The sequence below is a fragment of the Dromiciops gliroides genome, chromosome 3, assembly GCF_019393635.1.
Source record: "Dromiciops gliroides isolate mDroGli1 chromosome 3, mDroGli1.pri, whole genome shotgun sequence".
In the NCBI taxonomy this organism is placed as follows: Eukaryota; Metazoa; Chordata; class Mammalia; order Microbiotheria; family Microbiotheriidae; genus Dromiciops; species Dromiciops gliroides.
Genome location: NC_057863.1, coordinates 527,610,557 through 527,636,628, shown reverse-complemented (window position 1 = coordinate 527,636,628; position 26,072 = coordinate 527,610,557). Strand labels below are relative to the sequence as shown.

At 35.7% G+C, this 26,072-nt stretch overlaps 1 protein-coding gene across 1 annotated transcript in view; it reads left to right on the top strand.

Moving 5' to 3' along the window:
• Window positions 1-26,072, top strand: part of GUCY1A2 (guanylate cyclase 1 soluble subunit alpha 2) — a 424,741-nt gene that overhangs the window by 387,430 nt on the left and 11,239 nt on the right. The gene's annotated exons all lie outside the window — the stretch shown is intronic.

Sequence of the window (26,072 nt, the reverse complement as noted above, 5' to 3'; positions counted from 1 at the left end):
TTGTTAAGGAATCAATTTAACTAGATGTGTCCTTAAATTGTACAATATGGCATACTAATACATGAATATCATTTTAACATCTCTGTGCATACCTTTTATTATGATTAATTATACACACACAATTATTCTATACCAGGTACTCTATTCGGTGCTTTACAAATATTATCTCAATTGATCCTCACAACAATCCTGGGAGATAGGTGTTGATTATCCCCATTTTACCAATGAGGAAGCTGAGTCAAATAGAGGTTAAATGACTTGCCCCAAACTCACACAGCTAATAAAGTTCTGAGGCCACATTTGAATGGTATTGGGTCCATCTTGTGTCATTGTGCCACCTAGACAGATGCCATAGAGATAACAAATAGTTTTTGTCCTAGCTGTTTTAAGGAAATTCTATTGGTTGGTTCTGAAATATGATAATTATGCTTTGTAAATCAATAAGACACATAAAGCAATAATAGCATTTTGTGCATTTAAAAAAATTCTTAAGGTACTTTTATTTACTTTTCATTTGAAAACAAATAAGCATAAATCCATTAGAAATCTATATGTGTAAAGGTTTACATTTGTAAGGAGCTAAAATTCTAGCTAGTCTGTCTAAAATATCTAATGAGTGGTTGCCAATAAATTATAAGCTTTAGCAAGAGTTTAGACTTTTAAGCATTTATTAAGAAGAATGAGAATTTGGTGAAGAGAAAGAGAAAGGCCTAGATTCATCTATCTATGAAAGGGAGAGTGCATTTTTAGCTCCACTTTCCACCAGAGTCCTGATGAAAGAGAGAGGGACAGCGCCAGCCTCACCCCCTCTTCCTCCCACAAGCAAATGTCACTTCCTGATGCCAAAGAAAAGCCACATGTCTTGCCCTCAGGCGTCTTCTCCTCATGGCAGAGCTTTCCTACAGTAAGTCTCCAGCAGGTGGCATCATTCCAATCATTACATATTTCCAGGGTTACTTGAAAGACTAGAGCTAAGTATAGTTAGTCTTAGAAGTCTATCATTATACTTTGCATCATTTTTACAATGAGTATTGAAAACGTACTTTTCTTTGAATTGAGGGCACATGACATTTCTACAAGGGTCTTCATTAATCCAGACTTCTACTTTGTGAATAATATTGTTGCTATATATGCCTCTGAATCATTTCCTTCTGGAGGTGTTGAAGTTTACTGCTGTGTTTTATTCCTGTAGGAAAGAGTTTCTTCTGTGCATGACATTTCTATCTTTGACTGATAAATGTGGTGTTTATAGCCACCTTCATTCCCATTCATTCTAAAGGAAAAAGCTCTGCACATTATGAACAGTTTATAAACATCATGCCATTGGACCATGGAATTGAAGTAATGACTTATATTAGGGATAATTGGAGTGGGTTTTGAATCTGCATGAATAATAGGATGATTTGCTAGGGCAGAATTAATTACTCTCACTTATGATATGCCCAAGCAAAAATGCAAAGGGACTCTTTTAATCATCCTGATGTGAAAATATACCTAGTACCAAATACATTTTGTTTTTGTTAATTTGCAGATGGTCTTCTTTAAGATTTTGTAGGTTGTCCATTTTTTGTTTCGTCAAACTCTCTTTTCTAACCTCTACTAAATACTAGCCACAAAATCAGATGGAAACATTACAAAAAAGATATTCAATACATATGTACATATATTTATTATTTTTTCCTAAAACAATATAAATTTTCATTTTCAAGCTCAATTCACAAGCTTACTAAGCTATCTTCATTAGAGAAGATATAGTGCTATTGGAATGTTTTGAGTAAAGTCTTAGCCAAGAAGCATTTATTAAACACTTATGATGTGCCAGACACTACTAAGTACTAGGAATATAAGGAAATTCAAAATCAGTTCCTTTTGTTAAGGAGCCATGGCAAAAGGTTTGGGAGATATAATTTTGGGGTAATTTGATTGTTTTATTAATAAGGCCAGCATGCTATTAATAAAAGAATGGTCATTTCACCATCTCTCTTAGACCAAAGACTCCTAATGGTGGTGGGCCCACAGTTCATATGCCCTTTGAACAATAGGTGTTTCTGAAGGGTGCCAATCAATTCTCATTGATTAATACAATGAGAGGTGAGTGATATTAAAGAGGGTCTTGGGGTATGTGACTTAGGTCACCCAGATCTTGGTCAAAGAGACATCAGTTTCCATATCACTTATCTTGATAATAGGGAGAATCAACATTTTCCCAGACCTGTCTGAGCAAATACAAAGAGCAGGAAAATACCCATCAGTGAAACTTAGAATTTCTTTTACTGTAAATTTAGATCTTGGGCTGGGTAAATTTTTAAGAGAGATTTCTCACACTGGTTAGTTTCTGAATGAGGAAATAGAAAAGAGGGAAAACCTTAGTTCTAATACAATAATTTGTTATTTAGTAAAAGAGAAAAATATCCTTTTTTTCCCCCAGAAAACTCACATCCTAATGGGTGAGGCACCATGTAAAACACTCTGTATATACAATATGTATATAGATAGGGTAAATTGGAGGTATTATAGAAGGACAGCAATAGGATTGAGAGGTTCTAGAATAGGCTTTTTGCAGAAAGTGGGATCTTAGTCGAGATTTGAACAAAGCTAAAGAATCCAGCAAATAAGGAAGAGCATCCCAAACATTGGGGGATGGTCAGTGCAAAGGTGTTGGGAATCAATGGATCACAGATTAAAGTGGGAAAGAAACTTGAAAGCTATGGAGTTTAACTCTTTCATTTTTGATATGGTGGGAAATGGGGTACGGGTTGGGGTTCTTAGGAATTCCTCTTTAAAGAATTACACCCTCTTGCACACAAAATGTAGTTAGAACAAGGTGATAGTTTATTTAGGAGCAAGGGAAGGGAAGGGTGGGGGGAGGGAAACCATGAAAGAAATCCTTAGACTTTTCATGGGGAGATTTGGCATAAAGCACATGGCTCAGAGGTACCAAATCTCCTCGAACAGGAGACTGGAAGGTACTTTTATAGGGGACTGATGGGGGTGGCCCATCTGCCCGTGAAAAGTTCCTTTAGTGAGAGAGGACCATCCCCCACTGATGGTAGCTGAGGGAATTGGGTGAGGAGTGGAGGACCATCCCCCATTGGTAGTGACTAAAGGAATTGGGTGAGGGGTGGCTACAGATCCCTCTTCAGAACACAAAGGTCGAAGCCACACCCAAACTTATCTCCCCAGGGTAAGGGAGACCAGAATGAAGGGTAGGAATCCCAAGCTAGCTCAGTCTGATTTGGTTCAGTTTATCTCTCTAGGCATTATCTGTCCTCTGGTTTAGTTTCTCAAGGAGAAGATTCCTCGGTGTGCCCCAGAGAAATTCTGGGGTGCTCTGCACCCCATGACATTTTGTAGATCAGAAAATTGAGTCTCAAGGAGTGACCTTTCTTTAGTGGGGTCCTGGTAAAGGTCCAGGGCAGGATTTGAACCCTCATTCCAAGTCTAATGGCCTATCTACTACAACACACTTTTTTAAACTCTCAGATTTATCTGAGGAAATGGATACCATCTCTGGCTATAGTTGATCCTCAGATTTCATATGGTTATCCTATCCTATCCTATTGAGGAAGGCTTGCTACTTGAGGAAGAGACCCTATCTAGCAAGCCCACATTGCTACTGGATGTTCTTAGTCATTCAGCCAGGAACTGAGTCAGAGCCCCAGCCTAGAAGTAGGACACCATGTTAGAAGTACCATCTTACAGATGAGGTATCCAACTAAACCACTGTCTTCTAATCATTATGGCTTTCCTGGCTATGATCTCCAAAGCACATACAGGTTTCAAAAGCTAAAGGAGAATTAAGAGGGAGTTACTTGTATAATTTGAATAAAACCCCTGAATTACTTAAATAAATGTTTCAAAACTCCACTTCCCTTTGAATGGAGAGAAGGCCAGAGTGTTAAGCCTAGTTATTTTCATACTTTGTAGTATCTTTAATCTCTCTGAGGTGGAAACTCCTTGTGGTGGTATAGTTTGCAACTCATTAATCAGTCAGTCATTTACTGAGTGCCTACTATGTGCCCTTCACTGTGCTAAGAGCTGGGGATAAAAAAGGACAAAAGACATTCTCCTCTCAAGGAGCTCAATCTGCACACACACACACACACATACACACACATATATACTGGATAAAAGGATGTAATCAACATAGGTTGATTGTATGCTACATTATCCCTAATATATTATTACTTCAATTCAGCAGTCCACTGGAATGATATTTATAAATGAATGGAAATGAAAGCTGCTATAAACACTATATTTATCAGTCAAAGATAGAAATGTCATGCACAGAAGATACTCTTTCCTACAGAAATAAAACAGCAGTAAACTTTAGCACCTCCAGGCACTAGAAATAAAAGGGATCTAGAAAGGCTTCCTGTAAAAAATGGAATTTTAGTTGGGACTGGAAGGAAATCAGGGAAGCTGAAAATGAGGAGATGCACCTTTATCATCCATATCTTCTCATTGTACAGTTTGTGTCAACTTCATTTTTGCTCTTGCTCTTCTTGTCACTCGTGTGTCCCCCCTTTTCTCTCTACAAATTGAACCCCCTGGGGCTGGCCTGCATTTAAGAAACTGCATGGTGCTTTTAATGATGACCTCAAGCTTCTCCCAGAGGCAAATATCTAACGTGTGTGTGTGTGTGTGTGTGTGTGTGTGTGTGTGTGTGTGTGTGTTTGGTGGGGCAATGAGGGTTAAGTGACTTGCCCTGGGTCACACAGCTAGTAATTGTACAAATATCTAACTTTTGAACTTCAATATTTCCTTGTTACTTCCATATGAGTACAAACCATAGGATGACACACCCTGAAGAATCAAAACTATTTCATCCAAAGGACAATATAATGGGTTTAAGTTGGCTATAATATATAATCAAAGAAAAATTGTGTGTGGGAAGCAAAGTTAAAGATATGATTAAAGAGATAAGTGACTAGAAAAAGATTGAGCCAGGCATTTCTAGCCAGAGCCACATGGCTAACCTAGTTATCTAGAAAAATTCAGGTTGGTCCTAATCATATTGAAAGAATCTCAAAATCAAAGGAACTCAATCCATTTATTCCACCCCATATCTGAAAAAAACTGCTTTCTAAAATCTCTGATGAATGGGCATGTGGGTTTTGATTGAAAAATACACCTATATACCTGGATTTGTGTAGAAATTTCTCAGGAAAAAAGGAATCATGAGTAGAAAAAGTTTAAGAAGCCCTGTTCTAGTCAAGCAGAAAAAAAAGTCTAAATCAAGTTTTTAAAATTTTTTTTATTCTAAACTCAATGAACATCAAATAAAATGAACATTTTTGTAAAAACATTATAACAGAGGATTGTACATGGAACTACAAATCTCTGTCCAATTCTGTTTCTACATTCCTTTTCTTTTTCAGGCTTAATATCTTAAATTCCCTCAATTGATTATCATATGGCTTGATCTCAAGGCCGTTTCTGATTGCCATTATCAGCAACCTTATAAGTCTCCTTCCTAAAATGTGAAATCCATTACTGAATGTAATACTCCAAATGTGGTCTACTCAGGGATAAGTACAGCAAAATTTATCCCCCTAGTCCTGTATACTCTAAAAGTCTCCCAAAGCATCAAATACTTTAATTAGGCTTTAGGGCAGCTATCTTGTCATGTTGTTAAGTTGTATTGAGCTTTTAGTCCACTAAGATGTCAAGCAAACATCTGCCCAGGCATGCCTCCAACCTGGACTTGTGAAGATGAATTTTTTTCAGCCCAATTGTTAATGCTGTTACCACTATTAAATTTCTCTTTATTCAGTTTTGTCCTGTCAAGTTCTTTTTTAATTCTGACTCTCATCTAGTGAGTTCGATATTCCTCCCAACCTTGTATCCCCTTGCAAATTTGATAAGCCTGCTATCTATTCCTTTAAGTCTGTGCTTGTGTTTGCTTTCGCAATTTCAGTGTAATTGTGAATTAGGAAGTTCCTTTACCCCCCCCCCCCAGTCACCTAGTTATTAACCATAATTATATGCACTGACACTACCATACTACTACTAATACCTGTAACTATATAACTGCATTCCCTAAGTATAGTTTTATTTCAATCAATCAATATTTATTAAATGCCTTCTGTGATCCAAACAATGTTCTAGAGATACAGACAGTCTCTGTCCTTAGGGAGCTTACATCCTGTGGGAGGTGAATGGCATGGGAGATCACATATATGTAAATGAGTATATATAAAATAAAAACAAGACAATGGGAGCAGAAACTGGGGTGATCAAGAAAGTCTTCATGTAAAAAGTGATGCTTATGCAGAGTTTTGAAGGAAACAAAGAATTCTAAGAAACAGAAGTAAGGAAAGAATATATTCCAGACTATCCACCATATTTATAATATTACAACATGACTTTTTTAATGGAGGTCATTGGTATATGTAAAAAATAAATTAATATAAATTATTTAATTGCTATGAACTATAAGGAAGAAAAATAATTAATTGAATTATTGATCTAGTATAGCATAGATCTGTTCTGAAGACTCTCAAGTTACTTCTTGGGGGAGGGGATAACCAGTGGCAGATGGAGTTCCAAACATTATTTTTAAATAGGTAATAACTAAATATAATTAATAATAATAAAAGTAAGCTCTACAAAAGATCTTGTTTTACATACCATACAAAATGTAGAGTTCAATGTAGCTCTTTAAGCCAGACTGTTCAGATATAGTGGGCAGCCAGTGAAAAGTCACAGAGTTGGCTTTGTCTGAAATAGAAGAAAACCAGTTCAGCTTGCTCATACAAAGGGAAGTATAATGTATAATACAATTAGAAAGGAAAGTTAGGGCCATATTGTGAAATACTTTGAGAGTCAAACAAATGAATTTATACTTGATCCTAGAAGCAAAAGGGAGCCAATAGAGATTTTTGAGTAGGAAGGTGTGGTATGAGGACAGATCAGAAAGGGGAGAGACTGAAGGCAGGGAGAGATATGAAGAATTCCTGGACTAAGGTGGTAGATATATGAGTAAAGAGAAAGGGTCAGATGTAAGAAGTGCTACGTAGATGGAAAAAAACAAAATTTGACAACTGAATGGGTATGTGGTATAAGGTGATAACAGAGTTGAAAACCTAGGTAACTAGAATAATAGTGGTACCATTGACAAAATAGAAAAATTATGCATAGGGATAGGTTTTGGAAGGAAGAGAATAAATTCAATTTTGTACACATTTATTTTGATATTTTGAAACAGGCACTTAGGGTTACCTAACCAGAGCTCAGGAAGAAACTAGAATTGGATTTATAGCTTTGGAAGTTATTTAGATAGCGATGATAATTAATCCCATAGAAGCTGATGAGGTTGCTGAGTAGGAGAGTATAAAGAGAGAAGAGAAGGCCCAGGTATCCTCATCATACATCAAATCAAGAAGAGTTATCAAAGGTTTGGACATTTTAATCTGGGAATGCATTTTGCAACATTTTCACATTTAGTGAATTTGGTTTGGGGAAGACAAAATGATGTGATAGTTCAGGAATTGGAAATAAAGTCCTAAGGGCAGATACCTGCCTTGAGGCAGCACTCCTTTACAGTATTTAGAACTGTTGATATTTAATGCAAGAGCAATAAGATACATGAAATTACTTTTCAGAACTTATAGGAGTGGATAAGATCACCAATGGAAAGAGTTTAGGAATGGTTCAGGAAAGGACCTTGGGAGACATTTATCTTTAGGAAATTACAGGAAAATGAGGAAAAAGAAAGGGAGACAGAGAAAGAGGCATTGGGGAAGTATGAGACCCATGAGATTGTGAAATACCACGTGTACTTTAAAGGGGGGAAATGTCAGCTACTCAAGTACAGAGCAGAAGAGATCTGTATTGAAAGTAATTTTGTAAAAATGATCTTTGGATTCTAACTTACTGCAAGCTTTTAGTGTGAAGAGGCAGCCAAAGCTGTGAACATGTATTAAAAAAAGGGCAACCAGAATGGTGAAGGGACTTGAAATGATATCTGTTGAAGGAATAAAGATTGTTTGCTATAGAAAAGAAGATTGAACAATATTGGAATATTTCAAGGGCTATCATGGAGGAAAGGAAATTGTTTTGCTCAGTTTTATATATGCCTTGCAGAGTTCAAAATTAGGTGAATAGGTACAACTTTCTGGGGAGCAAATTTTGGTTGAATAAGAGAAAAATAATTTTTTTCAAGATTAGAGCTCTCTTAGATTGTAATTGAATGACTTGGGGACTAATGATGAGTTTCAAGCTGAGTTAGAACATTGGGAAGATGAAAATTGTTATTGGGAGAAGCAGTTATCCTTGATCATGGTGGAGCTGTATCATCACCTCTAACTTAACTCTTAGATTCTGCTAATTTAGAAAATAATTTCATCAGAGTACTCCCAGAGACAAAAATCCATGAAATATTGCATTTATATATATCGACTGTGCTGTAATGGAAAGAGCCCTGAACCAGAAGTCAGAAGACTTGATTTTTTTTTTTTTATCCATGGTTGCCCATAAAATGAGGATAACAACATTCTGCCCATCTCACAGGGTTGATTGAAAAAAAAAATTACACACACTAAAATGTTACAAAAATGTGTGGTTAATATTTAAAGTGCTACACAATCCTAATTTAATATTATTTGACCTTGAAATGAAAAATAAGCATAAAAGTAGGAAAGAGGAATTCTCTTTAAAAAATCCTGATTTAGATTTGGCATCCCTTAATAATTGTTACAAAATGCCTCAGGCCCTTACCAATCAGTTCTTTTCATCCATGAGCAAGAATTAAGAGTTGTTCCAAATGAAGACGTGTGTTATGTATTGTATTTTTAAAGTTCAGACTTGTTTTCTATTTTGTTTAATGTTCTGTGGGCCAGAGTTTCTTAAACTTTTTCCACTCATGATACCATTTTGCCCAAGAAATTTTTACATAATCCTGGTCAAAAAACATATAAAAAAGTTATGTATTCCCTTTTATTGTTGTCAAAATGTTTGCGACTCCCCCACATTCAGGTATACACCGCCATATGGGATCAAGACCCACTGTTTAAGAAGCTTTGCTATAGGTAACTAGTATTTCCATACTTACCTCAGTCCTAAGATTGTGGGTGAGAGGTGATGAAAGTCTTGCAGTTGAATTCACAAGATACCTGGGTTCCAGGCCTGAAGGCCATGTACTCTTGCAGCCATAGGTAATTCAATTCAACAAGCATTAAGTTCCTAATATGTGCAAAAATGCATTTTAAGGAGCAAAATCAAAAAGTACTTGCCTTCAAATAATTTCAAGTCAAGTAACTTTTCAGATATTCAGTTTCTTATAATATAAAAAATAAATAAAATTATTTCACCATCTCAGAGGGCTGAGGAAAGAGTTTTGTAAACCTTATAATATAGTATTATAAATATGTGCATATGATGTAATGATGATGATATACAGAAGGGGCTACTTCTGGTTTTGTTTTTGCTTTTTCCATCATGGTATTCAGCTAAATACTCTAAATTTACAGAAGATTTCCATTAGTTGATAATTGCTTAGTTTTAACAGTGATTTGTGTGGCTTTGGTCTTCAGGTGAACAAACAATAGTTTATAAAAAGATAGCAAGATTCAGAGTAAGAGATATAACTGAAGCCACTAGTCTCTTATTTTGTATCTCCATTGATTAATACTCTCTCTTCTCTGTTTAAAGAGCCTTAATATAAATGTATATTTAATCAGTAACAATATTGAAGACATCCCTTTCTGAGCTTTGCCTGAATGCCTATGTAATTTTAGTGTACTACTGAGAATAGCTATTCAGTGTCCCAAAGGCTCCCATAACTTGAAATTACACTAAGACTTTTGAGACTGTGGCACTAAGCTAGGGTGACAATTAAAACTACTTTTGGTTAATCGAATCCACTTCAGTTCATCAATAAATTGACATTTTGTGCCTCTTCTGTGAGACAGCATGCTAGGAGTTGGAGGAACCAAAAAGGTACAAAAATGTACAAAACATGCCAAACATTTTCCCCTTCCTCTCGAGAAATTTTTAATATTGTTGGTGAGAAAAGATTTAAACATTTTAACTCTGAAATGAGTTATTTTTAACATTATTATTATCACTATTATATTACAGATGTAAGTAAAATTCCAATGAAGTATTAGAAATATCAGAGTAGTACATGAGTAATGATCAATTGAATTGTATAGAAAATTAGAGCTATTATAAAAAAGGATAGATTACCATGAGCTGGGGTGCTCTGGAGAAGCTTAATGGATGGAGGAAGGGAATGGAAGGGAAAGAGAGGATTAAGATAAATTGCAGGGTGGAGGAGAAGCTTGGGGAAATCCTGGGAGGGGTAATGGAAGAGCATAAAGGCAGAAGTTGGAACACAAGTGGTCACACAACTTTTACTTGAAGAGCTAAAATCATGGAGTTGGGGCAACCCACTACCTTTGAAAATATTCCATGACACTTTTGGATAGCTCCAATTCCCACAAAGTATTTCCCTAAATTAAACTAAAATTTGACTCTCCAAAGTCAGTCAGTCAATAAACATCTCTTAGGTGCATACTATATGTCAGGCACTGTGCTAAACACTGATGAAAGTGAAAAAACAGTACCACTACCAAGGAGCTCCCAGTTTAATGGAGGAAGACAACAATCAAACACCATGTACAAACAAGCTATACTCAGAGTGAATTGGAGATAATCAATAGAAGGAAAGTACCAGCACCAGAGGAGATCTAGAAAGGTATACAGGGAAACCAGTAGGCAGAAAAAGAGAATTCCATGCATGGGTAACAGCCAGTAAAATCACCAGAACTTGGAGATGGAGTGTATTGTATAAGCAACAGCAAGGGGGCCTATGTCATTGGATTGTTGAGTATGTGGAGGGGGCCTAGGACTTAAGATGACTCAAAGTGAAGAAAGAAGTCAGATTATGAAGGGCTTTAAAAGCCAAGTAGAAGATTATATATTTGATCCTGGAAGTAATGGAGAGTCACTGGAGTTTATTGCATGGGGGTGCAGTGGGTTGGGAGAATGCTGGTGTTATGTGTGACATGATCAGATCTGCATTGTAGGAAGATCACTTTGATAGTTTACTGGTAAATGGACTGGAGTGGGAAGAAATTTGAGTCAAGGAGACAAGAACATACACATCTTCCCTCCTTTCAAATACCAGAAAATAGCTAGCATGTCCCTTAGACCCCTAAGTCTTCTCTTTGTTGTTGATCAGTCATTTTCCAGTCATGTTCAACTCTTTGTGACCCCATCTGGGGTTTTCTTGGCAAAGATACTAGAGTCGTTTGGCATTTCCTTCTCCAGCTCACTGTATGAGAAAACTGGGGTAAACAGGTCAAGTGAGTTGCCCAGGGTCATACAGCTCCTAAGTGTCTGAGTCTAGATTTAAACTCAGGTCTTCCTGATGCCAGGCCCAGTATTCTACCTGCTGTTCCACCTAGCTACCCCAAACTCTTTTCTACCCTTGGCCAAAAAATTTAATTATTTTAGTTAATCCTCACATGATATAATCTCCATTTTTCTGGTTGCCCTCCTCTGAGTGCTCTCTAGGTTATAAATGTCTCCCCTAAACTATGCTTTCTAGAAAAAAAACAGTACACTACTGTTCATCTGACATGTAATACATTAATGAGTTTAAGTGAACAGGAGGGTTCTGGACAGTGAGTAATTGTAGAAGACACTCGAAGTGTAGGTAAGAGGCTTATTGTGGGAGACCTTTCATAGTAAAGAGTCTGGACTTTATCTTATACACAACAGGGAACATAATGATCAGTGATCATAATGATTGAAGTAATACTTACAGAAAATTACTCTAATCATGGTGGGTAAGTTAGATTCAAAGTAAGCATTGGGAACAGAACAGTCAGTAAGCTATTGAAGGTATGAAGTGGAAATAAAGCCTGAATTGAGGTGCTGGCAGCAAGAAGGAACAGCTGTGGGAGGTATTTTAAAAGAAGAATCAATAGGATTTAATGACTGAATTGGATGTGATTCAAAAACAAGGGACTAGACTGAAAGAAAATATTTTTGGTCTAATGAACAAAAAGACTCAAACCTTAAGTAGAAAGAGAGATGAATTTGGGACCTTAGTTAAATCCTTGCTTTGTCCTCTTGTGACCTGGGACAAATCATTTCACTTCTCTTGTTCTCACTTTCTTCATCTATAAGATAAAGAGGTTGGGTTGGATAGATAATCTTTAAATTTTCTTCCACCTTGAAATTTGTCATAACTATAATCCTGTGAATCAGAGAAATATTTTTCTCTTCTCCATGCATATAATGGCCATATTGACATGGATTCCCTAATCTCTTTTCCTTTTGCCCATTCATTTATTTCTTCTCCATTTTGTTTCCATTGTTTTTTATTTATTTTCCGATTTTTCAATATACATGCAGTTTTTTCACTAATGTGTCTTTCCTCCCTTTAAGGGGTCTGGTTCAAAAGATTCTCTTGGTAATTATGTACTTTTCAAATCCACATAGTTTAATATAATTTGCCTTTGAAGAATACATTGTGAAATTCATTATTTAACACACATTAGTATTTTTAAAGTAATATTTTCACCAATTATATGTAAAACAATTTTAACACTATTTTTGTTTTGAGTTCCAAAATTCTATCCCTTTCTCTCTCTCTCTTCCCCAATCCTTGAGACAGTAAGCAATCTGATATAGGTTATACATATCATGCATTAGTATTTAATAAAATGTAGTACTTTGGAGAAGCCTGTAAAATAATTAGCCAATTGTCATGCTTTCTTGCTTCTACTATTTTCTTTCTTTTGTGGGTGTCCTTTCCTCTGATTTGAATAGAATCTCTCTTCCTGCTCCACAATTGTGCACTAAGGGATCCCTTCATGGTTACTAATTCAAATGCAGAGGTTATAATAAAGCAATCACCTGTTACCAGATAATATTACCTTGTAGAAAATAGCCTTTATAATATTGGCCATAAACGTTATGTTTTGAGTTCAGAATGTGTCCATTTTAAAAGTTTAAGCCCAAAAATATAATAGATGTTACTGCCTAACAGAAGCTCACCTCACCTATATGGCCATATTTCTCAAATGTAAGGGAACAAGATTTACTAAGCTTATTTTTTAATCCCTTCTATTTCCATGTCCTCAATTAATTTATCCCAGTTTAGGGATCCATAAAACCACATTCCTGAAGATGTGTTGTTTGGCACTATTGAAAAGGCAGATCATTAATCAAAGGGAGGAAGTGGGAAAGGCTGTTGGAAGGCTTGAATAGGAATTCGACTACATTCCTAGTGGTGGGGCTTTATCTTGCCTTTGTCTTACCCACAAACCAAATGCCTACATAAGTTTTTGTAGGTCAGCTCCCTTCAGAACATCCAAAATTATTCACTAGAAACAAGAACTGCCTAAATTTCTAGTATCTCAGATTTTCAAGAAAAATATTGAAATATGTTATTCTTTCTTTTGTTTTAATTGATGCATTCCCTAATTTAGCTTACACGATGTTATAGAATCAAATCACCTACCCTATCTTCTTACCTCATCTTTTCTTCTTTCTTCTTCAGAGATTCTGAAATCAAACAACAAACCAAATGTGAAAGTCTACTAAGCATCTATTAAATGTAGGGCACTTTACAAGGCTCTGGAGATTTTAAAAAAATGGATGAAATCATTCTTCTTAGAATGATGATGTGTTTCCAAGAAAGAACTTTAGTCATGAAAGTGATGCTATATTTGACAATTATTTAATTTATAAGAACCCAATAAGGTGACACTATCTCATCTCACATCTATCAACTATTTGCATTATGACTGTAGCCTTATTGGTTGGGTTTGCAAAGGTTTTATACCCTTTTCTCTTTTGAAGCCAATCATCAGTTAACATGGAAAGAAGAGTTTAAGTTGACACAAGTAGAAGGCTGAGACTTCATAGAAGTACCAAATGATCTGAATTCTCCTTGGTCATTCAGTTTCTTATAATATGGGGCCTTAAAAGGAGTGTGATGAATATTGGTCAGAGACTTAGGTAGTGGTCATAGTAACTGAGAAATCAACAAGTATTTATTCAGTACTTACTATATGCTAAGGTACTATGCTAAGCACTGAGAAAAAGCAGAAATGGGCCCATGTCCTCAAGGAACCTATGTTTTAAAGAAGAAGACAATATATTTTATTTAGTTAATAATATTTTGCCAATTTGATGTAAATATAGTTTTCTACATTCATTTTCTTAAGACTTTGAATTTCAAATTTTTCTCCATCCCTCTTTTACCTCCCCTTCCTGAAGACAGCAAGTAATATGCTATATTATATGTGTACAATCATATTAAACATATTTCCACATTAGTCATGTTGTGAAAGAAGAATCATAACAAAAGGGAAAAACTACAAACAAGAAAAAAACAAAAAAGTTAATATAGTATGTTTATATTTGCATTCAGATTCCATAGTTCTTTTTATGGTTGTGGAGGGCACTTTTTATCATGAGTCTTTTGGAATCGAAAGACAATATGTTGTACATAAATTGGTACAAACAAGACATATCTACAGTAGAAGGAAAGATAGCCTTAGAGAAGGCACAACAGTTGGGGAGATGGTAAAAGGTCTCCTAGGGAGGGTTAAGCTGAGACTTAAAGGAAACTAGAGCTTCTCAGGCTGAGATTAGGAGGCAGAACATGCCAGGAATGAGGGAAAACTATTGCAAAGGTATAGAGACAGGAGATGGAAAATCATATGTGAGGATAAGCAAGTAGGACAGTATAGTTGGATCATAGAGTGCAGGGAAGTGAAAATTATATTAAAAGACTAGAAAAAGAGAAAGAGGTCTGGTTGTAAAAGGATTTAAAGATAAAACATAAGGTTATATTCAATCCCCAAAGTAATAAAGAGCCATTGGAGTTTATTGAATAGGAAAGTGATATATCAGACCTATAATTTAGGAAAATCACTTTGATAGCTTTGTGAAGGATTGAAGTGGGGAGAGACTTAAAGAAAGACATTCATTTAGAAGTTTATTGTGATAATTCAAGTGAGTTCTAAGAACATGGTAAATTGATGTTTATGCAAATAAAGAGCAGGAAACATATGAGAGAAATAGAGAAAAATTACAAGATTTGGTCTAAATAGAATATATGGGGTGAATGAGAGTGATGATTTAAGGATGATAATAGTATAGATTCGTAGAATTTTCACCAATAAATGTGATCACAGAAGGGTGGTAGCCACCAAATCATATACCTGCCTCTAATACTTTTTATTAAATTAAATTACCCAAACACTTGTTAAGCACATACTAGCTACAAAAGTATTAATTAGAAGTTTTCTGCCATTGCTTCAAATCCCATAAAGCCATCTACCCTGTCATGATTTATTCTGCATCACCAGACATCCAGAGGCCATGGGTTGTCTCCTTTGTAAGAATATAACTTCCTTGAGGGTAGGAATTTCTCTATTGGTATCCCTAACACTTTGGAAATTGTTTAGCACATAGCAAGTACTTAATGATTTTCATCTATTTATTTGGGAGCTCACCACAATGAGAGCCCACTCTATTTTAGGTTTATTCAACTTGTGAGGAAATTTTGCCTTATACTGAACCACAATCCACTTTTATGTGTCCACTGTAAGCTATGATTCCTAATTCTGTCCTTCAAAGAAAGAATATAATTTTAAAAATGGAATTTCTAGCTCAATACAGATCTTATCTATCTCATTCAAGCCTCAGAATACTTTTCAAAGTATATCTATTTGAGCCTTGGTTGCTGTCCTTTGTGCTTAAAGAGGACTGAAATGACAGTACTATGCAGGGTGTTTCAGACTGTGGTTTATTAGACCAATACAAGCTCAGAAGACTTTACCAAAAGTTAGGCACAAATAGTCCATATGAATATTTGGAGTGGAGATGTTTATAAATTTGAACATCTCATGTTTCTTTTGAGTTACTTCAATTAACTGAGCCTTCAGATAGGTAATTGACTCTTGGATAGGGACTAAATGTGAGATAATCTACAATATGTGCTTTGCAAATTTTAAAGGGTTAAATAATTGTTGTTTGTTATATTATATGTTGTTTATTATAATCCTCAGTTTGGTAAATAAAAATAATTGATTCAGAGAGGTTAAAAAACAAAGTCAGATTTAAAAAAACAAAAACAAAACAGGAGCAGCTAGATGGCGCAGTGGATAGAGTGCTGGCCCTGGATTCAGGAGTACCTGAGTTCAAATCCAGCCTCAGACACTTAACACTTATTAGCTGTGTGACCCTGGGCAAGTCACTTAACCCCAATTGCCTTACTAAAAAAAAACAAAACAAAACAAAAAAGAAAGAAAGAAACAAAGTCAGAGAGTAAATGTCAGAAGTGGGTATTTCATCCCAGGTCTTTCTGATTCCAAATCAAACTCTTCATTTACTATTTCACAACAGTTCCTCAAGAACAAGGAAACCCTGCCCCCCCTCCATTCACATGAAAACCCTGCAAATATTCGAAAATGCATTTGGTAGTGGAAGGAGCACTAGATTTGGAATCAAACATTCTAACTCAGGCCAAATTCCTACTTGGATCAAAATCACTTCACCTATCCCAAGTTTGAGCAAATTCTTCTTCCCTTCTTTCACATTGGTGACATAGGCAACAGTAGAACGTTGGTGACATTTGCATAAAGGTAACATTTTCAAATAGGTGACAAAGGTTACATTTGCATTTTGGAGACATAGGTGCCATTTTCACATGTGACATTGGCGACATTTGCAGTTATATGGATGTCATATTAAGTAAGATAAACAGAGCAAAGTAGTTATCTTTGGGGAGTGAGGAACCACTGTCACCTGTGTCATTATGGTGCCATTGTCACCCTTCTTCACCACTGTTGTGTCTGGGGCTGAATTTGAACTTAGATCTTCCTGACTGTAAGCCTGGTACTCTATCTACTCTGCCATGTAGCTGCTCCTTTAACAAGACTTTCCTTGTTAATAGATCTGAATGGTTATTTTTTTCATAGGGCAATAAGGGTTAAGTGACTTGCCCAGGGTCACACATCTAGTAAGTATCAATTGTTTGAGCCCAGATTTGAACTCAGGTCCTCCTGAATCCAGGGCAGATGCTTTATCCACTGCACCACCTAGCTGTCCCTGAATGGATTTTTAAATCTTGGGGTACAAAATATAACCCTCCCTGCCTCACCTACCTACTTTTATTGGCATATCATTTCCCATTGGGGTGGATTTACTTATGAGATGTTTTGAAGAAGTAGAACAGAAATAAATAATGTCTATATGCAAATAATTTTTTCAAAAGTTTGGAGGCAGAGTGCGGCAGACAATAGATTTGAACCCTAACTTTGCTACCTACATTCTAGGCAACTTTGGTCAAGTCTCAATCAACTAACCAGCAAACATTTATAAAGCGCTTGCTATGTGCCAGGCACTCTTCTTGGAAATAATTATACAATCACAAAGCATAAAATAATTCCTACTCACAATGAGTTTATTTTCTAATGGGTGACCCTTAGTTTTCCGATCTGAAAAGGAAGGATTGGATTACATGAGATCTACAGTCAGTTCTAAATCTATGATTCTATAAGCATACCTCATCTGCAGCTACCACAATACCCCTCAAAATTATCCTTCATGATGCAAAATTTATTTTTTTAAGATCTGGATCTTTTTATATACATTACAAACATGCTAAATGTTTAATAATAATAATGTTTAATCAGAACAAAAGGAAAAAATGCAAGAAAGAATAAACAAGAGCAATAACAAAATAGTATTCTTCAGTCTGCATTCAGATTCCACAGTTCTTTTTCTGGATGTGGAGAGCATTCTCCACTATGTCTTTTGGCATTGTCTTGGAATGATGCAAAATTTGTGATTCAAACTAACTCCTTTCACACAAAAACAAGTGGTCTTCCTTTGCTCTTAGTGTTAGTATACCACATCTCCTTGATAATAACATTGCTAATAACAATGCCTAAAGTACCCACGATTTCTCCTATGTGAGATACAATTAGGAACCTACTAGAGTAAACTGGCACCTGTTCTCAAGAGCTGATCATTAAATTTTGAGTGTGAACACTTACACCTTGGAAATTGCCAAACACTAAATATTAGGAAGGGCAGCTAGGTGGCGAAATGGATAGAGTACTTGACCTGCAGTCTGGAAGACTCATCTTTGTGTGTCTGGCCTTAGACTCTTTGACTAGCTTTGTGACCCTGCACAAGTCACTTAACACCGTTTTTCTCAGTTTCCTCATTTATAAAATGAGAATAAAACGGCAAACCATTCCAGTATCTTTGCCAAGAAAACCCCAAAAGGTTTTCCGAAAGGGTCAGACACCACTGAAAAATAGCTGAACATATCAGGAATTGCTTTATTGTTATGATGATTGTCTAGACATAAGAAAAGATGGAGGGAATGTTAATAATTCTGTTTAAACTTAAAATTCTGTCATGCATACTCTTTTTCCCCTTGGAGAACCAGTGAAATATTTAGGACTGTATCCCTCAATTTCCTCATATGTAAAAAGAGAAGCTTCATCTGAATGATACCTATCGTGCCTTCTAGATCCAAATCTAAGACTCCATGAGCAAATCGTACGATTTGATGTTCACCGTTTCTTTGGAAATATTGATGAAATTGTGTAGGGAGCCAGATGTGAAATCCACAGGCAGTCTGTGTTGCTAGGTCCCAATGAGTGCTAATTATAAAGCCCTTGAAGTAATCCCATATATTTGAAGTTGTAATAATTATTACTATATTATATTTTATATGACATTATATGTAATATTCAATATACTATATATAACTACATTATAATATAGTTAGCTATTCAAAGTTATAATTATGTAAAATATAGTCATTGCTTCCAGCCCAGTGGAAACATGCAGTTCAAATAAAATAATCACTTAACCTTACAGGATTCATTTTTTGTGTCCATCAGGACCTTGCTGTGTCTCATAGTTTAGAGAGGTCTGGATGCTATGATGACTATGTAATTCCTTACTTTAGTCCAAACTTGACTCTTAGTTGTTCTTTTCAGGATGCCCATCTGTCAAAGGTCTTCATTTTATTATCTTAATAACTCTCTAGGGGGCAGCTAGGTGGTGCAGTGGAGAAAGCATTGGCCCTGGATTCAGGAGTACCTGAGTTCAAATCCGACCTCAGACACTTGACACTTAATAGCTGTGTGACCCTGGGCAAGTCACTTAACACCCATTCCTCCACAAAACAAAACAAAACAAAACAAAACAAAAAAAAAACACCACTTCTCTATAAGTGTATCACTTGCAATTCAAGATACTACCCCACTAATGTCGCTGGTCCTCTTTGAGAATGAACAGCAAACAACCTAGTTGCTAATTACTGAATGGGTGTTTGTTTGTTTTTTCACCCTATCATATAACATGTCCTAGAAATATCAATAAGAAAAAGAAATAGAGGGAATCATAATGGGCAATGAAGTAATAAAATGATCACTTTTTGCAGACAATGGAAGGATATACTTGGAATATCCTAAAGGTTCAACAAAAAATTAATTGAAAAAATTATTTTAGTAAAGTAACAGGATATAAAATAAAATAACATAAATCATCAGCATTTCTATGTCACCAGTAAAACCCTATAAGAAGAGATAGTAAGAAATACCCCATTTTAAGTAACTGTAGACAGTATAAAATATCTCAGAATATGCCTGCCAAAACAAACCCAGGAACTACATGAACATAATTATAAAACATTTTTATTTAAATTCATATTTAAGTAATTGGAGAAATATTAATTGTTCAGGGGTTGGCAGAGCCGTTATAATAAAAATGACAATTTTACCTAAACTAATCTATTCAATACATCCCAATTGCATTAACAAAAATTATTTTATGGAGTTTAAAAAATAATAAAAATTTCATTTGAAAGAACAAAGGTAAAAAATATCAAAGAAACTAAGGAAAAATGTAAAGGAAGGAGGTTTAGTAATACCAGTTTTTAAACTATATTTTAAGGCAGTAATTGTCAAAACTACTTTGTATTGGCTAAGAAAAGAAAGGTTGATCCATAGAACAGAGTAGACATACAATACACTGTAGTAAATGATTAGAGTAACTTTGTGTTTGACAAATGTAAAGATTTACGCTTTTAAAATAAGTATTCATTATTTGGTAAAAATTGTTGGGAAAGCTAGAAAGCAGTCTGGCAGAAATTAGGCATAGGTCATAATGTATACATGACATAGATATAAAGGGAGATATTACAAGAAAATTATAACATGGAATATATTACCTACCAGACTTGTGGATAGGAGAAAAACAAGATATAGAGATTTTTGTGGTGTTAAGTGGATAATTTGAATTACAGTAAACTAAAAAGAAATTTGTACAAATAAACCAAGGTAGCCAAGATCAGAAGGAAAAGCCAAAAATTGGGGGGAAATTTTTATAGACAGTTCCTCAGATAAAGTTCTCATATCACAATACATAAAAAAAACTTTGTCAAGTTTGTAGGAATATGTCATTCCTCAATTGATAAATAGTCAAAGGATATGAACAGGTAGTTTTTTAATGAAAAAAATTAAACTTCAAACATCATTCTATATCTATCAGATTGGCTAAAATGATGGAAAGGGGAGGGGAGAGAGAGAGAGAGAGAGAGAGAGAGAGAGAGAGAGAGAGAGAGAGAGAGAGAGAGAGAGAGAGAGAGAGAGAGAGAGAGAGAGAGAGAGAGAGAGAATGAGCAGACAGAATGGGAAGGAGAATATGAGAAGGAAAGGACCTAAAGGATAATTTAATAGAATTCCCGAATTTCTATGATGTCCACAATGGAAACTTAAATATTCAGCCTGAAACTAACAAGACAATCTGAGTCAGCTGAGAGTTGTTTTTAATAGCACACCTGATGAAGAAAGATATCTAAATCATGGACTTGAACAAATGATCAAATGTTTGTTTAGGGATTGCATATTTAGATGCTGATCAGTTTAGGCACCTTTGGTAGTCTCAGAAGCATATTATGAAACTGAAGTTCCCCTTTTGGTTCTAGTATCCCATCCCTTCTGAAGCAACAGACTAATATGGAAGGGGAGAAATTATCTCCATTCAGTGTTACCAATAACAAAATTGTGTACTCCCTGAACAGTCTAACCAATTGTAGATTATACAGAATGATTATCAGTGCTGTAAATTTAAGATGTCAAGAGAAAAACTAATTGTAAAGGGATTTTCTTCTCTGATAAAGTGAAGAGAGCTAGGGGAGGGGTGTAGTGGCATGGAGAGGGGAGACAACCAGATGATGCCACTTTTTTAATTGGCCAATCATGTTTATTTGATTAATAATTAACTGTCAATTAATTGCTCCAGTAATTAATAGGATACAAAGTAAAGACATAAAATGTAGTTTTTCCTCTGTATATTAAAAATAAATGAGGGGGAGCAGCTAGGTGGCACATTGGATAAAGCACTGGCCCTGGAGTCAGGAGGACCTGAGTTCAAATCTGGCCTCAGGCACTTGTCACTTACTAGCTGTGTGACCCTGGGCAAGTCAATTAACCCTCATTGCCCCAAAAAAACAAAAACAAAAACAAAAAAATAAATGAGAGGGAGTGATAGGAAGACAAGTTACATTTAAGATAAGAAAATGTATTAAATAGTCTGGGAATTAACTCTTCACTCCCAAGCTCCTAGAAAAAGTTTTCTACTTTAACTGCATCTACTTTCTTACCAGGCATCCCCCAATCTCTTATAATCAAGTTTCCAGTCCCATGCTCCACTGAATCATCTCTTCAAGGTTGCCACAGTCTCTTAGCTCCCATCTCCATGCCTTTATACCAGTTCTTCCTCTATGTCTAGAATGAATTACATCCTCACCTCTACCTCTTTAAAATCCTTAAAACTTCCTTGAAGGTTCAATTTAGGTGCTGCCCCTTCTGTGAAATTTTCCTTTTATTTCATCAGTTTAGTGTTCTCTACCTCCTAGAATTATCTTGTATTACTCATCTGTAAACATGCTGTATCCTCTCTGTGGAATATAAGTTTCTTGAAGACAGAAACTGTTTTTTTGTCTTTGAATCCTCAGTACCTTTCACATAGTAGGTGTTTAATTGGCTTTTGAATTAAATTCAATTATAAAATCAAATGTTTTTCCAAAGTTATCAACTTTCTTGACCTTTTTTGGGGCATGACATTAGTGACTACCCCTTCCTCCTGGATCTTTCCTCTTCCTTTGGTTTTGTGATGTTGTTCTCTTTTACCTAGCCATTCCCTTTCCAATTTCTTTTGCTAAACCATCACACAGCTCCTTAAGTGTGAGTATCTCTCAGGTAACTCAGTCCTAGATGCTCTTCTCAGCTCTTCATGCTTTCATTAGTGACTTCATCAGCTTGCAATGCTGATGCCACTTTTTTTTTGGGGGGGGGTGAGTCAATTGGGGTTAAGTGACTTTCCCAGGGTCACAAGCTGGTAAGTGTCAAGTGTCTGAGGTCAGATTTGAACTCATGTCCTCCTGAATCCAGGGCCAATGCTTTATCTACTGTGCCACCTAGCTGCCCTGCTGGTGCCACTTTCTAAGGAGGAATTGGTAGGCAGAGGAGTAGAAGTTCCATAGCTGAAAATCCTGTTCCATTCTTCATTGCTAGCCTATGGATTTCAAGTAAAGCAAAATGCAATAATGCAGGTAAAAATATATTGTAAAATATAACCTAAGTAAAATATATATAAGATGTTTAGATCCTTTAAAACTAATAGAAATTTTTATCTCATATTTTCTTTTTCTTAGATTTCCCTTCTAATTTTTGGGAAACATAATAAAAAAGATTTTGCTTTTAGTTCATTTTCTGACCACTGTGGCCTACAATAATCATCCTAACTGCTAAAGGACTTAAAATTTTAGAAATGTTCATTAAGACCAATTCAATTCAGCACGTACCCATTATGTAAGAGAAACGCTGCTAGATGCAGTTGCTACTGAACAAAAACCTAACAATCCTACTCTTTCAATGGCTGTAGGGGATAGAATAGGAATGGTTTCCTATTTTTGTATTTGTATCTCAATGCCTATTCCAGGGGCTGGCATATAGTGGGAGCTTAATAAATGCTTCTTAATTCCGTGATCTTAATGCTAAGATTGTATTAGCTTTCTTGGGTATTTATCTCCCTGTTGACTCACTGAATTTAGAGTCCTCTGAAAACTCCAGGGTTTTTTTTTTTTGGGGGGGGGGTGGATAGTCTTTCTGGGCACTTTCCCATACTATTTTACTTGTGAAATTGGTTTCTTTTTTCCAAGTGGAAAAATTTAAATCTGTCCTTATTAGATTTGTCTCAGCTTGGGAACTATGACAGCCAGCCCCTAATCAGATTTAAACTTGAACTATTTGTCTGAATTGGCATTTTCTAAACCCTGTAGCCTTCTTAGAGAAAATAGGGCAGAGCCAGAGGAAAAGAGAGAGGCACTGCAGGACAGTGGGTGGAAAGCTGATTTCAGAGTCAGGAAAAGTTTAAGACCCATCCCTGACAATGATTATCTGTGTGACCTTGTGTAAGTCAGGGTCAGTTAACCTCTCAATGGCCCTAGACAACTCTTTAAAGCTGTAAATTGAAGAGCAGGCCCTGATTATATTTAGCTACAGGTTGCTCTTCACTGAGAGCTCTCTACACCAATGGGATAAAACTCAAAAAGAAATGAAAGAAATTGGCGGGGGGCACTAAAACACATATAAGGACCCTTACAGCAGTGCATTGACTTAGAAAACCACATACTAACATTATGTTCTATTGTTTCTTTTTTTTTTAAATTTATAAACCTAGTTTGGGCTGGAGTCTTGGGGAGTGGGTCTCCCATCTGACACATCTGCTCTACACCAGTGAAATCAAAGAGGAAAAGGGTGGCAAGAAGTCAAAGTGGAATAAGACCTAAGACTTGATATATGAGCTTGAGAGCAGTAATGGCACTGGCACAAGAGTGTCTGTTGTTGTTCTTCATTCTTAGTTCTCAAAGAGGATCAATGTCATCACTAGGGTGATATCTTGACTTGCTCATGAAGTGTATTGAAGTGGGGCAGAACTGAGCAAAGTCTTCTGTTTCACCTGGGAGATTTGATTAATTGACAATAAACTCAAAATGTGTCAGTAGGGAGACAACAGGTCCTCTTATAATCTCCAATAGCCAGACAAAATTTGAAATCATTTATTTAGTTCTTTTTTTCATCTATTTAGTTCTGAATAGCAGAAGAAGAAAACCCAAACGAGGAAGAGGATACCAGAGGCACATTGTCTGAAGAAACCTTCTAAGCACAACCTGAAGAAGAACTAGAGAGGATAGGAAATTTGTGTTCACTTATGTGTTGTCCAGTAAAAGTGAACAATGTTTACTTTGCTTACCCCCTGCAAGGCACAAACTAGGTCCAATAAATAGATGTTGTATAAAAGTGGACTTTGACTTGGTATAAGTAAGAACTTGATAACAATTAATATTCACTGAAAATGAAAATGGTGGTGAAACAGAGATTAGAGGACCATGTTGTAAACAGAATGTATGCTTAGGAAAAAGATTCAATGAGATGACCTCTCAGGTCTTTTTAATTGTTTTATTTTTTATTCTGTGAAACTGACATTTTGATCTTTTATAGTTTGTTTTTCTCCTGAAATGTTTGATGTGTTACATTTTTTTCATGTTCAGGCATGGCAATGATATATTTTGGTAATGATTTTGGTATGGTAATTCTTTTTTAAAATCTAACTCAACTCAGGTGCTGCCTTCTATAGTCTTTTCCAGATTCCACTAGCTATTAGTGCTTTCTTCCTCCTTAGAATAACATTTATCTGTCTAAATAGGTACCTCTCTTTTCCATTCCATGAAATGAAAATATTATCTGTCCTATCTCTCACATTATTGTTGTGAGGAGGAAATGAAAAGGGATTTGAAAGCCATTGAGGCAAACAATGAGTCTCACCTCCTACATTTTGAAATATATTATAGAGTTAATTGAATCAATACGTATTTTTGGAAAGGAATTTTTAAATTAATCTTATTGTTCCTTTGAGAAGTGCTAAACATGAGAAAAGCAATATTTCTGAAATATTGACTTCTCATTTTATGAGAATCTTTGGAAAGAAGCTCTACCAATGGTTTCTTTCAGGGGACATTTTATATTCATCAAAGGTAGGTAGAAGTGTCCCTGTTCCACTTTCACTTCAGAATGCCATTGACCATCATTTTCCTTATTGGAATGACATAGTTTCAGTCCAAAGAATTCTCTTCTTGCCAGAGGTGAAGTTAGAGGTTTTGTGTCCTCTCCTTAGCTCTATTGAAATTGGAACTAGAGGATTTCACACTATGTGTGAATGCCCCCTGTGTAACTAGAAGGGGGGAATTGAGTTATAAAATCAATGGAAAACAGTAGGCTTGGGAACAATATTTCTAGATAGACATCTATAGGCAAATATCCCTTGACTACTAGATAGGAATTAGATTTTGTGGTAGGAAGACAGGCATTCGGCTTCTGTGAGACTGAGTTTACACCAGATATTAAGCTCTTGAAGGTGATTGTTAGTCTTCAGAATAAGAAAAGAGAGACTGAACATGATCAATAAAGAGAAGGGTTTCTCAAAGTTTTTCTCTAAACCTCCATTTCCTCATCTATAAAATAATATTTGCACTATCTACCTCATAGCATTGGGTTTAGAAAAGCTCTTTGTAAGCAATAAAGATATAGATGTGTATACAAGCATATATGTGCACATATGTTTACATATATATTGTTATTAGTTATGATTATTATAAAATTGCCAATTTTGGGTAGCATGTGAAATTATTTAGTATTCCTAGCATCAAATTTATCAGAAGAGAGACTAAAAAGGTTTTTGAGTAATACTTCGTTTTCAACATTTTAAAATGAATATTTTGGGGAATTCATAGTCAGTCAGTAAACACTATGCTAGGGGATAGGGAAAGAATAAGAGGCAAAAAACAGTCACTACTCTCAAGGAACTAATAGTCTTATGGAGAAGAGAGACAGCAAGCAAATAAAAATGTGCAGACAAGATCTAGACAGGATAAATGAGAAATAACTGAAAGAGGAAGGCACTAGAGTTGAGGGGTTGGGAAAGACCTCATATAGAAGATAGGATTTTAATTT